The sequence below is a fragment of the Notamacropus eugenii genome, chromosome 6, assembly GCF_028372415.1.
Source record: "Notamacropus eugenii isolate mMacEug1 chromosome 6, mMacEug1.pri_v2, whole genome shotgun sequence".
In the NCBI taxonomy this organism is placed as follows: domain Eukaryota; kingdom Metazoa; phylum Chordata; class Mammalia; order Diprotodontia; family Macropodidae; genus Notamacropus; species Notamacropus eugenii.
In genome coordinates, this window is record NC_092877.1 from 108,262,828 (window position 1) to 108,281,055 (window position 18,228).

The following is an 18,228-nucleotide window of genomic DNA, read 5'->3' on the forward strand; positions in this document are numbered from 1 at the left end:
CAGTAAAACGATCTAAACTTGGGACTTCAGAGGTTTATAAGACTTAATAACTCCAGGTCCACCCTTAAGCATTTATTTTGTAGTACCCCTTGAGAGAGTTTGACTAGGTAAGCCTTTTCAGCCCTGCAGTTCCTCAAAAGGACCATGCTATTTTAATGTGTTGTATAAGTCTGCCCCAAAGTCAACTGAAAGTGTAGTTTTGCCAATAGAATAAGGATAGGACCTGGAACTCTGTTTTTACTGATACAGGGAACTCTGTGGTGAAGAAATTCCTACAAATGTTGTCATCGCCTTCTCTGTGACATAGTCAGCCTACTGGCTGATACTTGCTCAAATATTAAACCTGGGATAGCCAATCATTGGATAGGATTATTCGACATATACAGTCTGCACTGGTGTTGCTCATGTTTCTACCTGATGCCATTTTGAAACTTTTTCTTCACCTTATTTAAAATAAAACTACTTTCTCTTAGGACACTCACTTAGCATATCTCTGCTATGAGCAGTTAAGAGATTCTCCCCATTCATGCCCCTTCTTTCTCCCTCCCACCAAAAAATATTATAAAGAAAAGGCATCATATTTAAACTCTGATGTCTACTTACTTCCGTAATTTTATACCTATTTGCATAGTTGCTCTGTTCCGCAGCAGACTACAGTGCCTTTTCACCTGCTTTCCCACAGGATTAATTCAAATAAATATTGATTCCCTCTTCCCCTCCAAAAAAAAGTTAATTGGAGAATGGTAGAAGATGCTAACAAGTAAATGTACTGGCAAAGGCTTCCCATAGGAGCTTGCAATTCAGGTGAGCCTCCAAGGAGGCTAAGAGTTGAGGAAGGAGTGCATTCCATCTACAAGACACAGAGCAAAAGCAAGAAGGAAGGAGAACAGATGCCCAGTTTGGGGACCAACAAGGAGACAAATTGAGCTGGAACATCACGTTCATGAAGGGGAGTAATTTAAAGTAAATTTGCAAATGTAGACTCAGAATGAGGAGTTTTGAATTTTGTCTTAAAGGAAATAGAGAGCCATTGAAGATGTTGAGCAGAATGACACTGTCAAACCTGTGCTTTAAGAAGCTTACTTTGGCAGCTCTTTGGAGGTTGGATTGGAGTGAGGGAAAGAATGGAAACAAAGGGACCAAGGAGGAGGCTGTTTGAGTAGTCGGGTGAGATGAAAGGAGGGCCTGACCTATGCAGGTGATTATTTCAGTGGAGAGAAGGGGGAGAACAAGGGAGCTATGGAGGTAGAACTGGATAGACTGGTCAGCTGATTGGCTGTGAAGGATGAGGAGAGGAAAGAATCAAGGACGGCTTTGAAATTGCGAGCCAGGGTAACTGGAATCACGGTAGTCCTCTTGACGGTAGGGAAGTTAGGGAGAAGGGAGTGTTTGGGTAATAAGTTCAACTTGGACATGTTGAGCTTGAGATGTCTATGGGAAATTCAATTTGAAATGTCCACTGGTCAGTTGGTGATGCAGCTAGAGCTCAAAAGGACCAGGGCCATATGTATGGATCTGAGAATCATATGGTTTTGAGCTTGGTGACTAGAAGGATGCAGTGGCCCTAACAGAAATAGGAAATTTGGGAGAAGAGGAAAGTTTGGAAGGGTATGGGGCTAAATAAAGGCTTTAAATTTAATCTGAGGCATAGGTAGAGGGACCCCCTTGGTGGGGTTTGGGGGTGGGGGAATCAGGGGAAAGTCAATGATATTAGATCAGCTGTGGCTGTGGTGAATGTAGGAACTGAGTGTAGCCTCCAAACCACACAGGATGCAAAGTAGTGACACCCTCACCTCCCAGGGTTCTGGGTGATAATGGAGGCTGCTAGCATTGTTACAGTGGCTCAGGGCACCCTCCTATGGAGGCATGAATGAAGTAGGTGCTTAAAAAATATTTGTTGCCTTGTTAGAAATACCCCAATCCAAATGATCTCTTCCAAAATGTTTGCCTGATTGCTATATTCAGAAGTAATCATTTTATAGATCAGGAAACAGACCCAGAGGACTTAAGTTACTTCTCCAAACCCACAAAATTAGTAGCAAAGAATCTAAGTCGACATAACGTTACACAAGTTTTTTTTAATTTTTAAAATTTTGTTTATTTTTCATTTTCAACATTCACTTTCATAAGATTTTGAGTTCTAAATTTTCTCCCTTTCCCTCTCCTCTCCCCTCTCCCCTCTCCAAGATGGCATACAATCTGATATAGGCTATACATGTACAATGATATTAAACATATTTCCATTAGTCATATTGTAAAGAATAATGAGAACCAATGGGAGAAATCATGAGAAAGAAGAAAAACAAAAAAAAGAGAGAACAAATAGTATGTTTAGATCAGCATCAGATTCCAAATTATTTTTTTCTGGATGAGGGTAGCAGTTTCCATCATGAGTGTTTTAGAGTAATCTTCGATCTATGCATTGCAGAGAAGAGCTACCAAAGTCAGTCATTGAATAATGTGACTGTTACCATGAAGAATGTTCTTCTGGTTTTGCTCACTGCACTTAGCATCAGTTCATAGAAGTCTTTCCAGGTTTTTCTGAAGTTTACCAGCTCACTATTTTTTATGGAACAATAGTATCCCATCACATTCATATGCCACAATACGTACAGCCATTCCCCAATTGATAGGCATCCCTTCAACTTCTAATTCTTGGCCAACACAAAAAGAGCGGCTATAAATATTTTTATACATGTGGATCCTTTCCCCATTTTTACGATCTCTTTGGGATACAGAACTAAAAGCGTTATTTCTGGATCAAAGGGTATGCACATTTTTGTAGCCCTTTGAGCATAGTTCCAAATTGCTCTCCAGAATGGTTGAATCAGTTCACAACTCCACCAACAATGAATTAGTATTTCCATTTTCCCACGTCTTCTTGAACATTTATCATTTTCCTGTTTTGTCATGTTAGCCAATCTGATAGGTGTGATATACCTCAGAGTACATTAGATTTGCATTTAGTAATTTAGAGCATTTTTTCATATGACTATAGATAGTCTTAATTTCTTCATCTAAAAACTGCCTGTTCATATCCTGTGACCAATTATCAATTAGGAAATGACTTGTGTTCTTATAAATTTGACTCAGTTCTAAAATATATAGATATCTTAGAAATGGGGTCTTGTCAGAGACACTGGCTGCAAAAATTGTTTCTCAGCTTTCTGCTTCCCTTCTAAACTTGGTTGCATTGGCTTTGTTCGTGCAAAAACTTTTCAATTTAATGTAATCAAAATTATCCAATTTGTATTTCATAATGTTCTCTGTCTCTTGTTTGGTCATAAATTCTTCCATTTTCCATAAATCTGACAGGTAAATTATTCCTTGCTCCCCTAATTTGCTTATAATATCAGCCTTTGTATTCAAATTGTGTATCCATTTTGACTTTATTTTGATGTATGGCATAAGGTGTTGGTCTTTGCTTAGTTTCTGCCATACTATTTTCCAGTCTTCCCAGCAGTTTCGATAAGCAGTGACTGGAGTTTTGGGTTTATTGAACAGTAGATTACGATAATCATTGGCTACTGTGTTTTGTATACGTAACCTATTTCACTGATCTACCATTCTATTTCTTATCCAGTACCAAGCAGCTTTGATGATTGCTGCTTTATAATACAATTTAAGATCTGGTTCAGGTAGGCCACCTTCCCTTGCATTTCTTTTCATTAATTCCCTTGATATTCTGGACCTTTTGTTCTTCTAGATGAATTTTATTATTATTTTTTCTAGCTCCTTAAAATATTTTTGGTAGATTGATTGTATGGTACTGAATAAGTAAATTAATTTAGGCAGAATTGTAATTTTTATTACATTTAACTCTATAAAAGTTAAGCCAAAAAGTTCTTGTTGTAGCATGCCTTTGGCACAGCAAGAAAGAACCTACTTAAATGCTTAACAGAATATAAAAATATTATTGTCTTTATTTCGGGGATGGTCTTCTTGGTATTCTTTATGCATGACAAATCAAATTCTGACTTTTCATAAATAATTTGGAATTCAATATCTAACATACACATGGCAGTGAATTTGACCTATGACATTGCTCTCATTAAAATTTGGGTTGTCAGATATACCATTCTTTGTGAAAAGGACCTTTACTAATTTTAAGTAAATACAACTGCTCATTTGTCCTTACATATTTGTATCGCAAGAAATGGGAATGAATTCCCAATTAAAGTGTCTATATTATGATCTAAGAGTAAGAAATGAAAAATTTTCCCAGGAAATTTTTTAAAGTCAGGCTCTAGAGAGAGACATTTTGCTCCTCTAGAGAAGAAAAGATGATTTAAAAAATAGAAACTGTTGGAGGGGTTATGGGAAGACAGGCACACTGATACACTGTTGGAAGACTATGAATTGGTAAAAACATTCTGGGAAACAATTTGGAATTTTAAGAAAAAAGTCACTGTTGATACCCTTTCCCAAGAAGATGAGAAAGCCATATGGCTTACCAAAATATTCACAGAAATCAATCAGCAAATATTTATCAAGTACCTGCTATGTCCCTGGCATCCTTTTAGGCACTGGGGAATACAAAGAAATAACTCCTTGCTCTTAAGGTGTTTACATTCTAATGGAGGAGGCAGAATGCATACATAGAGGTATGTGTAAAGCACATACAAAAGAGATTTAAGGTAACCATAGAGGGGAAGATACTAGCAGAGGTTGTGGGGCAGAATAGGGTTGGGAAGGAACTGCCTCACATAGAAGATGGCTCCTGAGCTGAGTCTTGAATAAACCAGGGATTCCAAAAGAGGTGAGGACGGAGAATCTTTCCAGGCTTGGTGGACAACCAGTACAAAGGTGGGAGACCAACTGTCATGTGTGAGAAATAGCAAGGGCAGTTTGGCTAGACTGGAGTGCATAGACGAGAATAATGTTTAAGAAGGTTGTAAGGGTAGGGTGGAGTCAGGTTGTGAAAAGCTTTAAATGCCAAACAGAAGACTTTATATTTGATCCTAGGGGTAATAGGAAGCCAATGAAGTTTATTGAGTAATAGGATAACATGGGCAGATGTTCACTTTAAGAAAATTGCTTTGGCAGCTCTATGGGTAACGGATTGGAACTGGTAGAGACTTGAGGCTATGTGATAGTCTGGGCCAAAAGTGGGTATCTGAACCAGGATGGTTGTTATGGGAGTAGAGAGAAGGGAATACATGTGAGGATGCTGTGGAGATAGAAATGATGTAATTTAGAAGCTGATACTGTATAAAGAGTCAAAGATGATACTGAGTTTTCAAACCTGAATGGCTGTAAGAATAGTGGTGTCCTCAAGAATAAGAAGGAAATTCCTAAGAAGGGTAGCTCTGGGAGTGAAGATGACGAGTTTTGTTTTGACCATGTTGAGTTTGAGATGCCTACAGGATATCTAGTTGGAATGTCTAATTGGCAGACTAATAGCATTTCGCTGGGGAGCAAAAAACTGGAAGCAAAATAGCTGATTGAGAATAGATGAGAAGGGAAAAGACATCAGGGCTCTGTAGCAGTGGAGGAGGGAGTGCCTGTGTCTACCTGTGTCTCCTATGATTGTGCCTCTCTAGTACTTACTGTACTCTAAGTGTGTGCCCATTTTCCCCACTAATGCTTTGTGTAGTTTCAAGAAAGCAAGTGAGCTTTCCTATAAAGTACAGGTTTATAGGAGGGAATGTTTTGTTAACAATTGTTTTTATAATGCAGTCTCAGTAAATGCCTTTGATTTGAGCTAGCTGCATCAATCAGTTAACTACTAAAGGTAAGCACCTCTATGGGGGCTCAGTTTTAGAATTGTACCCTTAAAGTACTTTGAATCTTAGGTAGTTACCCTCTGCTCAGGCCCCTCACTGGCTCCCAACCCTTGAGTTTCAGTTGCTGGGAGTGCAACATAAGGCAGAGTTCAGTGGGGAACTGATTAAGGGGAAATAATTGATATAAAAACAAAAGGTAACAACAAAACTTTTAACTTTATTTTTAAAAAATTATTATTTAAAAAAATACTTTAGTGATGCTTTTTGTTTTATAGCTTCATAGTTCTCCATATTACCCTTCCCCCTGTCCCCTGAGGGGATCATCCCAAATGATAAATAACATTTTTAAATACAAAAAAGAAAAAGGGGGAACATTAGCACAACTTGTAATATGTAACACATGTGGACCCTCTACCTACCTTTCATATCTCTTTCTAATCACAGCAAAATCATGTATATATATATATGTATATATGTATATAATTTATTTTGTTAAATATTTCCCAATTACATGTAAATTTTTTAGTGTTCATTTTTCAAAATTTGAGTTCCAAATTCTTTCCCTCCCCTATCTTTTGAGAAGGCAAACAATATGATCTTGATTATACACATGAAGTCATACAAAACATATCTAAAAACTACCTATTTTCTATTTGTCTTTTAAAAATACTTATTCTTGCATACCCTTTGACCCAGCAATATCACTTCTAGGACTCTATCCCAAAGAAATCATAAAAATGGGAAAAGGTCCCACATGTACAAAAATATTTATAGCAGCTCTCTTTGTGGTGGCCAAGAACTGGAAATCGAGGGGATGCCCATCAATTAGGGAATGGCTGAACAAGTTGTATTCTATGAATGTAATGGAATACTATTGTGCTATAAGAAATGATGAACAGGAAGACTTCAGAGAGGCCTAGAAAGACTTACATGAATTGATGCTGAGTGAAAAGAGCAGAACCAGGAGAACTTTGTACACAGCAACAACCACAGTGTGTGAGGAATTTTTCTGGTAGACTTAGCCCTTCACAGCAATGCAAGTACCTAAAAAATTCCCAATGGACTTTTGAGGCAAAACGCCTTCCATATCCAAGAGAAAGAACTATGGAATTGGATCACAGAATGAAGCAGACCATTTTCTTTTGTATTATGTTTTGTTTTGTTTTATGGTTTCTCCCATTCATTTTAATTCTTCTATTTAACATGACTAAGATGAAAATGTATTTAATACGAATGTATGTGTAAAACTATATCAGATTGCAGGCTGTCTCAGGGAGGGAGTAGAGAGAGGGGGGAAGGAAGAGGGAGGAGAAAAATCTAAGATATATGAAAGTGATTGTAGAACACTAAAAACAAATAAAATAGTTATAAAAAATAAATAAGTTGGACAAAAAAAACCTTATTCTTAAGAAATACACAGAAATTTTATAAAAGCATTATGCTTGAAATTGAAAACTTGAAACTTTTAGGTTTTTAAAAGTGTACTAAACAAGATAAAAATAGTCTTATTTTGCTTGTATCCCCTTCTCAATTCCTTCTCCTCTGCATATTTTCTGAATTTTTTCCTACTTGATATTATTTAAATAATTTTAATTAGTATGCATATTTTATTATGATTGTTTTCTCCTTTTTATTTCTTTCCTACTCATTTGCCATTTCACCTAGTAAATAACATTCCATTATTAATTCTTTCAGTACATAATAGATATTTAATGTCTTTACTCCCATGAATTTACATTTCCCAAACAGTGATTTAAGTTCATTTACCACAATTTGTTGAGCCATCACCTGGTCATTGGAGACATGGATTATTCTCAGTTTTTACTATTATAAACCAAACAGCTGGCAATGGTTTTGTGTGAATACTTTTAAAAAATCAATAACTTCATTTGGGTATAATTATAATAGTGGGGTCACTGGGTTAAAGGATAAGAATTGTTTTGTAACTCTTATTATATGATGCCATCTTGCTTTCTACAAGAACCGAAACAGATCTCAGCTTCATCAGGATTAGTTAAAGTGAGCTTATTTTCTTATTACCAGCCAGCAGGAATTTTATGGTTTTAAAATCTTTGCTAACTTAATGAGTATAAAAAAGTATTTTAATAATGTTTTAATTTGCATTTCTCAGATTTTGTAGAGTATAAACAATTTTCAGGTGGTTATTAATAATTTTCATTACTTTCTGTAACTGCCTACAGTTTGACTATCCTTTGATTGTAAGAATAGATATTGGAAAATTTAGTCATATAAATTTGCATCAATTTCTTACAGATTTTGGATGCCAAAATTCTCCTCTTACCTGTTTCTTTCCTTTATTCTAAATGCATTACTTTTTTGTTCTGTACAACAAAACAAAGCAAAAACCTCCCACCAAACCACCTTTATTTTCTGTGCAGAAATTGTTATAACTTCTACCTGTGTTTGTAATTGTCTACTTGTATTTTTCAGGAACATATTTAGGATGAGATGCTTTAAAGTCATCCAGGGCAATAAAATCTTGTACTTAAAGTGTTCTAATAGCAACCCTAATAAGTCAAAATAACCAAGAAATTAACTTATTAATAAATAAGCCACCACCCCATGTAGTTTTTGTTCCTTAATGTTTGAGAATACTTTAAATACAGCATCCATGACAAGGGCAATAACAGATCTATTGTCCTCTGTTTGTAGTTCTGGGTACCATGTTTTAAGAGGGACAATGACATATTGGAGCAAGTCCAGAAGCAGCAAACCAGGATAGTTAAAGAAACTGATAATGTAGTCTGGACAAGAAATAAATTGAGGAGCTTGAGGACATAAGAGCTCCCTTCAAATACTTGAAGAGTTATAACATGGAAGAGGGATCACATATATTCTGTGTAACTCCAGAGACTAAGAAAGGGAGAGTTTAGCTTAGTACAGGAAAGAACTTTTTAATAGAGCTGCCCAGAAACTGGGCAAGCTCCCTCATGAACTCATCATCATTACAGCATCATAAGATCATGGGCTTAGAGTTGGAAGGAACCTCAGAGGTCACTTACTTAATTCAACCCTCTCATTTTATAGATGAGGAAACTGAGGCCCTGCCCAAGGTCACAAAAACATTATGTGGGAAAGCAACAATTCCCTTTGTCCTTCCTTCCTTCCCTTCTTCCTTCCCTCCTTCCCTCCTTCCTTCCTTCCTTCTTCTTTCCTTTCACAATTACTCAACAAATATTTATTTAGTACCCATTACAGAATCACAGAAGGTCCAAGGTGGAAAGGACTTCAGTTGAAAATGTTCAAGGTAGACACCAGATGACCAGCTTAGTTCTTCTGTGGAAGAACAGTAGTCTCACTGAGTTCATGTCTAGATATGACATGATTGGCAGGTGAGGCCTTGTCTTAGCTGCTGCTGGCCTGAGTCCAGGAGGCTACTCCTAGGGGTTTTTCTTTGCTCCTTAAGGCATTGATGCTGCAAAACCAGACTCCAGAAATCTGGGCTACAGAGCTCTCCTTACCTCCCTTTGAAATTCACAAGGTCATTGACATTCCACTTTCTTAACTTAGAATGGAAAAGAAAGAATGCAGAGGCCAAGGATTGAGGTCTGTTTATTAGGGCCACATGGCCCTACCTCTTGCAGCATGGCCTCTCTGGACACCATGATTGACGGAATAAATGAATAAAGTCAAGAGAATCAGCCAAAGCTGACTGTGGCCTTTCTGAATGCCTCTGCAGAACAGCTCGGTACTAGTTACAGAATGGAATGTCTACATGTACTCCACGCTATCTCCAGTACACTTCTTATATATCATCCTGATTCTGCCAGAAGTAGTCTCCCAGCCTATCCACATGGAGAGACATTATCCCAGGCATTCTGCACATTCACTGGACTTTCAGTTTGAACATTACTGCACATCTATTCAGTCACTTACATATTCTGAGATTATATATATTTCCATGGGTTAAACTGCCATTCCTTAAATTTCAATCATGAAAATACGAGAAAAGGATCTTTTATCATATGGTAAATGTTAATTTTCCCATCTTAAATAGACTGCAGCGACCCTGAGGTCAGGGACTGTGTTACAGGCTCACAAATTTTTTTAGAACTGGATAGGGCTTTAGATATCACCTAGTCCAATGCCAGAAATCTGAAAATGTTTAAAAATAAGGACTATTTTGACTTATTTTCTTTTTAAATGAAAAATTCATAGACATCTATCTTACCCAAGAGCAAAACAAGAAGGGAAGGGATAAGAGAAAGGGGAAGGGGAAGTGGGGTGACAAGAGGGAAGGAGAATTAAGGGAAGCACCAGTCAAAAGCAAAACACTTGTGGGGGGGGTGTGAGTGTGTGTGGGTGTGTGTGTGTGTGTGTGTGTGTGTGTGTGTGTGTGTATAACAGAGAGATAAACAGAAGAAAATAGGAAGGAGGAAAATACATAGTAATCTTTTCTTCTTTTGCAACATGGCTAATATGGAAATGTCTTACATGACTTCACATGTACAACATATTGTTTGCCTTCTGGAGGAAGGGAAATAATTTGGAACTCAAAATTTTAAAAAATTAATCATAAAAATATACAAATGAGTACAATTTTTTTAAAAGAAAGGAAAAAAATCCTCAGTTAACCAACATCTGTTTTTCTTCCTTTTACCTTCCCCCTCCCCCTATTGGGGGAAAAAGAAGAAAAACAAAGACCTTGTGACAAATATGCATCTTCAATGAAAACAAACCCATTTTGACCATGTCAAAAGAAAGTACATGTCTCATTGTACACCACATCCCACCACTTCTGTGTTAGGAGGTAGGTCCTTCAGTCCTTTGGAATCATGGTCATTAAGGGCTTTCAAACTTGTTTGATATTACAGTGTTACTGTGAGTGTATATAAGCTGTTCTCCTGGTTCTGCTCATTTCACTTTTCAGCTAACATATATCTTAGATTTCTTGAAAATCATCCATGTCCTCATTTTTATGGCACAGCAGTATTCTATAACATTCACATCCCATCACTTTTTCAACCATTTCCCAACTTATTGGCATTCCTTTAGGTTCAAGTTCTTTGGGACTACAGAAAGAGCTAATATAAATCCTTTGCACATATGAGTCCTTTGCATTCTTTGTCCTTTGGAGTATAGACCTGAGGAGGGATATACTTTGAGGGCACAGTTCCAAACTGCTCTCCAGAACATTCATAACTCCCCAGCCGTGTAACAATGTGCTTGTTTTCCTGAAGCTCCTCCAGCATTGATCATTTTCTGTTTCTTGGGGATCAATTTTGCCAGTCTGATGGGTATGAAGTTTAATTTACTTTTCTCTGTTAGTGATTTGGAGAATTTTTGATAGCTTATTGATAGCTTGGATTTCTTGGAACAATGCTTGTTTATATCCTTTACCATTTAACAATTGAAAAAGACTTTAATTTACTCCATTACACAGCACTGAATGCTAAACACCCTACTGATTGATCATCCTATAGAATAAAATGTTATACAGAAGTAATTTGGGGGGCAGCGAGGTAGTACAGTGATCAGAACTCCTAGGCCTGAAGTCAAAAAGAACTTCATTCAAATCAGGCCTCAGACACTAGCTGTGCAACTCTTGCCAAGCCATTTAGCCTCTGTCTCAGTTGCCTCATCTGTAAAATGAGGATTGTAGTAATACCCACCTCCCAAAGTTATATTTATAAAGTACTTAGCAAAATGCCTTGTACCTATAAGTGTTATATAAAAGTTATTATTATTACCATGAATGCTACCACCACCACCACTACCAGTATTACCACTATTGCTATTATTTTAGATGACTTTATGACAGTGTTTTGAAGTCACAAGTATTTTAAATTCTATATGCTCTCTTTTAAAAAGAGCTATCCTGAAAGGTAGCACGTTGTAATGGAAATAACAAAGCAGTTAGGTTTCAAGGTGAAAGGGATGGGACGCTTGGGTGCCTGTGTTCAGACCCCAAATCCAAGACCATATTTCTCCCTAGCCTCAAAACGCTATCTCTGATAGCTTGTCCTTAGCCCAAGGACACCATGCCTAGCAACCATTCATGAGTGGGGCCCAGCCAAACACTTATCTCTCTCCTTGGTACAGTAACAAAGTACACCTGTAGACCCCTCAGAACTATATCAAAAGTGTCTGCTCTCTCACAGATTGAAGAAAAGAAAGTATACTTTTAATGAGGCTTTTTTAAAAGGATATCCTCTATCAGACTTGATTTCAATTCATAAAATATGGTTGTGCCCTACACAAGGACTTTGGCTCCCGGATTGTCCTCTCTTCTTAGGGTCTTCAATCTTTTCCTCTTCTTTTGCTGCTTATTTTTGTTTCCTTTAGTCAGTTTTCAACATGCACAGTACTTTACCTCCTGAAAAAATCTTTTCCTTGATCCTAATCAATATACATAGTGTGAAAAGTCCTCAACTTGAATCATTTCTTGGGTTTGGATTAAAAACATTTTTTTCTACTGGCATCAGCAGCTATTTTAATTATTTCCTAGTAGTCTGTATCTATTCTTCTCCTTAATATAAGTATCTGCAGGGGTGATTTTTTGATGAAAAAACAAAGGAAACACTACTTGCTTCTATATAAAAAAATAAATTAACTAAGTACTTGAGCATGGCCGGTACCTAACAATAAAACTAAAGCAAAACTTGATAGTTCACCTGAAAAGAAGAAAAAAACATAAGTTTTGTCTTTTGTCATTCTAATTAGTTTCATAATTACATTTCTTTTATGGAGATAGTTTGCCAAGAGATGCAGTCTTCAACAATTACTTGACATTTTAAAGAAAAACAGAATTTGAAACATTTTTGTTCATGGACAATATGAAAATTTGTTTTTCTTTGACTATGCTTATTTGTTACAAAGGTTTTGCATTTTTTTCCCAAGGTGGGGAGTTAAGGAGCAGAAAAGAATAAATATAATTTAAAAAAACTGAAGAAAAAATAGACAAAATCAGAAGAGAAACCAGTCATTATTTTCTAAGGACAATCTCTTGAAATGGAATGGTCAAGAATGGTCAAGAAGTTCTTTTAAGAAAAGTTCATTAGCTGATAAATCACTTTTGAAGGTTTTGCATTTAATTATTTTTCAAATTGCTATAAGCAAAATAAACAAAAAAACCCAACCCTCCCCCTCTCAACCACACAGATTTTGGCAATAATGAAAGGGTATCAGTGTAGATATAGGCAAACAACAAGCAGTTCTGGCATTTGGGGAATTAGCACACTTAAGAAAGAAGTGATCATTAAGATAAAGTAGGAGGATCTTACTAGGGTTGCAAAGTTTTCAGAAAATATACTTATTAGAGAAATTGTAAACAACTTCACAGAAGTTGTAAAACTGTGTGCCATAGGCCATTTGTTACCAATGAGTTCACAGCCTGTTTTTTCAAAAAGTATTCCTTTACTATATGCAAAACTACACCTATTTAATATGTGTCAATGTCCCTGGAGCATGGTTAAATGTTTAAAATAAAAAATTCAGAATATTTTATCAGTGGATTTGACATTAAAGAAAATGCATTGCTGTTTCCTTTTCTGCTGCACCCTAAAGTGCATAGATCCCATGGAGCTGAAACTTCACTATTGCTATTTCCCCCATTACAATGAGACTGTCTTACTTTCCTGTTTGTATAGTCAGGACTTAGCACAGTGCTAGGCACTTAGGAAGTACTTCAATGCTTTCTTTACTTATTCCAAGCTACAGGAATATTGAAAAAGGGAATACTATGTAAGATAATATGAAGCAAACCAACCCCCAACGTCTGATATCAACCACATACCAGGGCTGCTCATTCCTCATTCTTTGGCATCAGGCGACACAGGTTCCAGTCTTTTCTCATACACTTACTAACTGTGTGACTATGGGCAAGTCAGCTAACTGCTTAGGGCCTCAATTTCCTCATCTATAACGTAGAGAAAACCATCCTTGCATTTTTACCTGAGGGGCAGACATAAGAGAGTTACTACTATTTAAAGGAAGAAACCAGTTAGAGCCAGATCTGATAACAACATCCTTAAATCTTAGGATAGACCAATTAGTGAATGGGAAAAAGGAACAAGCCCAATGATTACGAAGTTCTACAACTTTTTACTGTTCTGGAAACTTAGCATAATGTGTAAATCCTAAAATTATAAGATCATAAATTTAGAGGTGGAAACAACCTTAGGATTTACTCTAATGTCCTAACTTTATGGATGTAGAAGCTTAGACAGAGGGTGGTTTAGTGACTTGCTTGGATTTACTAGAGACAAGATCTGAATCCAGGTTCTATGCAACTCCAAGAACAATGTTCTGGATTTCACTTAGAAATGAACTGGGAAAATTTCTAATTAAAAAAATTTCTTTTTACTGAATACCCAAGATAAGAAAGGAGATAATAAGACAGGAACTAATTGACCTTGATCAAATCACCTAGCCCAGATGATTTACAACCAAGAGTACTGAAAGAACTAGCTGGTATCTTTGCCGAGTCATATGTAGTGATTTCTGCGAGGTTACAGAGAGTGGGAGAGGGGCCCCAGGATTGAAGGAGTGTTTATGTATTGAACCAATTTTTTAAAAAAGGGAAAATAATGGAATCTGCAAACTAAGGATCAGTGACTTGACCTCCTGGAAAGAATTCCTGGCAAGATTTTAGATCATATTACTTTAAGGGCTGACTAGAGAAAATTTGAAAAGAGGTGGGAAGGTAGCAGGGTGGATAGAATGCTGGGCCTGGAGTCAGGAAGACCTAAGTTCAAACATAATCTCAGACATTTACTAGCTGTGTAACCCCAGACAAGTCAGTTAACATCTGTTTATCTCTGGAGAATGAAATAGTAAACCACTCTAGTATCCTTGCCAAGAAAACCCCATGATATGATATGGTCCACAGGGTCAGGAAGAGTCAGATCCAACTGAACAAGGGTGAAAATTTAGAATAGGAACCTATGAAAACAAAAAACCAACATGGCTTCATTAAAAAAAAAACAAAACAACAGGTCATGTTGGACTAACATAGTTTCTTTTTTTGACTGGGTTACTAGACTGTAAAATCAGGGGAATGCTTTAGGTCTAATCCGAGATTAAGACCTTGGGAATTGCCCCTCCCTAAAGGTCATGGATGGGGGAAAAAAATCTTTATTTTCACCAATCATCAAGTGAAATGTAACATTTTCTTCAATTATGAACATAGGCAACAAACAATTCTGAATCAGAGTTCGTAGGTTGTACCAGATGGCTGCCATAGGAGCCCATGATAAGATTAAGAATCTCTGCTTTGGACAGTGTTTACATAGCAGGGTGTTGTTTTTTTTAAGCAAAGCATTGAACAATGTTTTCATGTTGCTCTTATGAATGAGATAAATTACAATTATGTAGGTTCAAATTTGGATTAATGGCCATTATCAAAGAGTGCTCATTAATGATTTGAGATCAATTAGAAAATCCTTTACTAAAGTTCCTATCTGTGATTGTCACTCTTCTGTCAAATACTTGTATTAATGACTTGGAAAAAGGTGTGGATGGTATATTTGTCACATCTGCAGACGGAACAAAACTAGAAGGGATAGTGCTAACATATCAGATGACATCAAGATCTGAAAAGATCTTCCCAGGCTAGTGCCCTAGGCTAAATCTAAGTGTGTAAAATTCAACTGGGACACATTTTAAAAATCAAATATAGTGTTTCAATAAGCAAAAATTTTTCTTCTCCCCTTTCCAAGGTGCTCCCCCCCAATTCTGAAAAGAAAAATAAAACCCTTATTACCATTATGATAGTCAAGTAAAACAAATTTCCACATTGGCCATGTCGAAAAACAACAACAAATCCTCTCTCTTTCTGAGAGAATTGAATCTTCCTGGTTTTTCTGAATAATGAGGGGAGTTTTCACAAAAGATGGACAAACTAGGAATACTTAAGAGCGTTGAACCTTTGTTATGACTTATTTTAATTCCCTTAAAGATCAGTTCCAAAAAGCAGAGATGAGGATGGAGTCTTTGCAGAGGCACAAAAGTGGGAGATGAAATCTCAGATACGGGAACAGCAACTAAGAGAATGGTTGGAATGAAGAGTGAAGAACATTAAACTGGTTTTGAATGATGGGTCTGGATTCACATTGAGAAGGGCATTAAGTGACAATTTAAGGACTTTGTGTTTTGATAGGATATAGTGAGCCCCTTGAGTAGCAATCAGGCCTTTAGGAATATCACTTTGGTAGCTGTATGTAGAGGACAGACAGATGGATAGACACACGGATGGATGGATGGATGGATGGATGAATGGATGGATGGATGGATGGATGGATAGGGGAGATGCTGAAGGCAGAGAGCTCAATTAGGAGGCCATGGTGAAAGTACAAATTTGAGGTAATTAAGGCCTGAACTGGTCAACTAAATAATATATGTAAATAAACAGAAAATAATAGTAAGAAAAGATTTAGCATGCTGAAGTAAAAGAGAATAAACAGTGGAGGATGACACTGAGAGTGTAAAATTGGGTGCATGGCAGGATGATTTCCCTTAACAGATACAGGGAATGTAGTGAGTTTGGTGGAAAAATATCAAAGAATTTTAGGACCATAGATCTAGAGCTGCAAGGCCATCTGGCCCCACTCATATTTTGCAAATGAAGAAACTAATAGGTTAACTGACTTGCCCGGGGTCACATAGCTAGTATATGTGTAAGGCAGAATTTTATTTCCGTTTAGGGCATTTTGAGTTTGAGATGCATATTACTCAATCAACAAGCATTTAATAAGTGTCTATTATATGCCAGGTATTGGGGATACAACTATGAAGAACAAAACAATTTCTGCTCTCAAGGAGCTTGCATATAAAGGGGGACAGAATATTGAATAGATGTAAATTAAAGTCTCTTGATTCTAAGTCCAGTGTCATTTTTCACAATTTCCATTGCTTTCTCCTAGATTAATGAATTATAGAAAAAAGGGGGCATCCTGCTGGGTACATATTTCACCTGAGAGGCCAGGACAGTGGTGGCAGTTGTGGCAGAGAAGTAAAGGAAGACACTGGGGTCAGACAATTCCCTGCATTGGCTGCCAGGTGGTTCTGGCAGTTTAGAACAGTATAAGTTGGACATGTTAAGTGCTGAAAGGGGTAAAGAAACAGGTAATGTATATTTATATGTATCTGTGTGTATGTGCTTATGTACATATGTACATACACATCCTATTTTGTATATGACTTGTTTGTTTACAGCCTTTATCACCTCCTGCCTGCATTATTGCAATGCCCTGCTGGTGTGTCTGCCTGCCTCAAGCCTCTTCTCCATTCCATTCCATTCCATTCCCCATTCAGCCACTAAACTAATCATGGATCATGTCATCCCACCATCTCAATAAACTCCAGGATCAAATACAAAAAGCTACCTGTGGCCTTCAAAGTCCTTCATGACCCACCCACCTCTTAATGTTGCAGTCTTCCTACACCATCCAGTGACTGGCCTGCTAGTTCTAGGAGCAAGACACTCCATTTCTGCTACTCCTCAAAAGCATCTTCTCTAGGGGCCCCTTATGCCTGAGCGCTCCTTTGCTCCACTACTGACCTCCCTGGCTTTAGGTCCTGGCTAAAATTCTACTTTCTACAGGAAGCCTTCCCCAACCTCTCTTAATGACGGTGCCCCTCCCTCTGTTAATTTATTCTGAATCTGGGTTGCTCTGTATATATATTTGATTTTACATTGTCCCCTCCACTGAGGTCAGGGACTCTGGCCTTTTTTTTTTTTTTGTATCTCCAGCACTCAGTACAGCGCCTGGCATGTAGTAGGCACTTCATAAGTATTTACTGGCTGACAAATTTCCACTTGGATGCTAAACTCAAGCTAGAATTCAGAAAAACTATCCCTCCTCCCAGCCTCCTTCTGCTGCTAGGCAAACTGGTAAAGTGCAAAGAGATCTGCAGTAGAACTCTGGCTCCTCCTCCACGTGTGACCTTGGATTAGACACTTAACCTTTTTTGTCCTCAGTGAATACCTTCCACCACCTCCTCTTCCTTTGAGAACTGCTTTCCCACCGCCACTGCCATCCCCTCCGAGTGATGGGTTCACAGGCTCCCCTATTGTTCTCCTTCCCCATCTCTGTGGCTGCGGAGACCATACTTCCTTCCCTGGTCACCCCTCCTTAAGTGTCGTGCACCGTAGCAGGGGCTGTCAAGCCTCACCTGCTGGCATACGTACAGCCAAGATCTTCAGAAATGTCATTCATTTAGTTACTGTATCCTCCCTGGTAAAACGTATGGGGGAGAGGAGAATGGCCTCCAAGGTCTCTGACTGTAGGATTGTTTCCAGTCACTCAACCTGAAAACCTCAGCACTCGCCTGCATTTTCTCTCCCTTCTCAATGCAGATCAATATCCGGGCATGCCTTTCTCTTGTTTTTTTACTCGGAGTTGGTAGCACGATCGCTTCCCAACAAGGACACTCTCCGTTCGGGGCACTGGCTGCAGGGCTGAACAAGCCAGTTCCTGTCCTAGGTGCTTACTGGACTAGGACAGATAAGAGATGGCCCAGGAGAGCCGTCCTGAGCAGC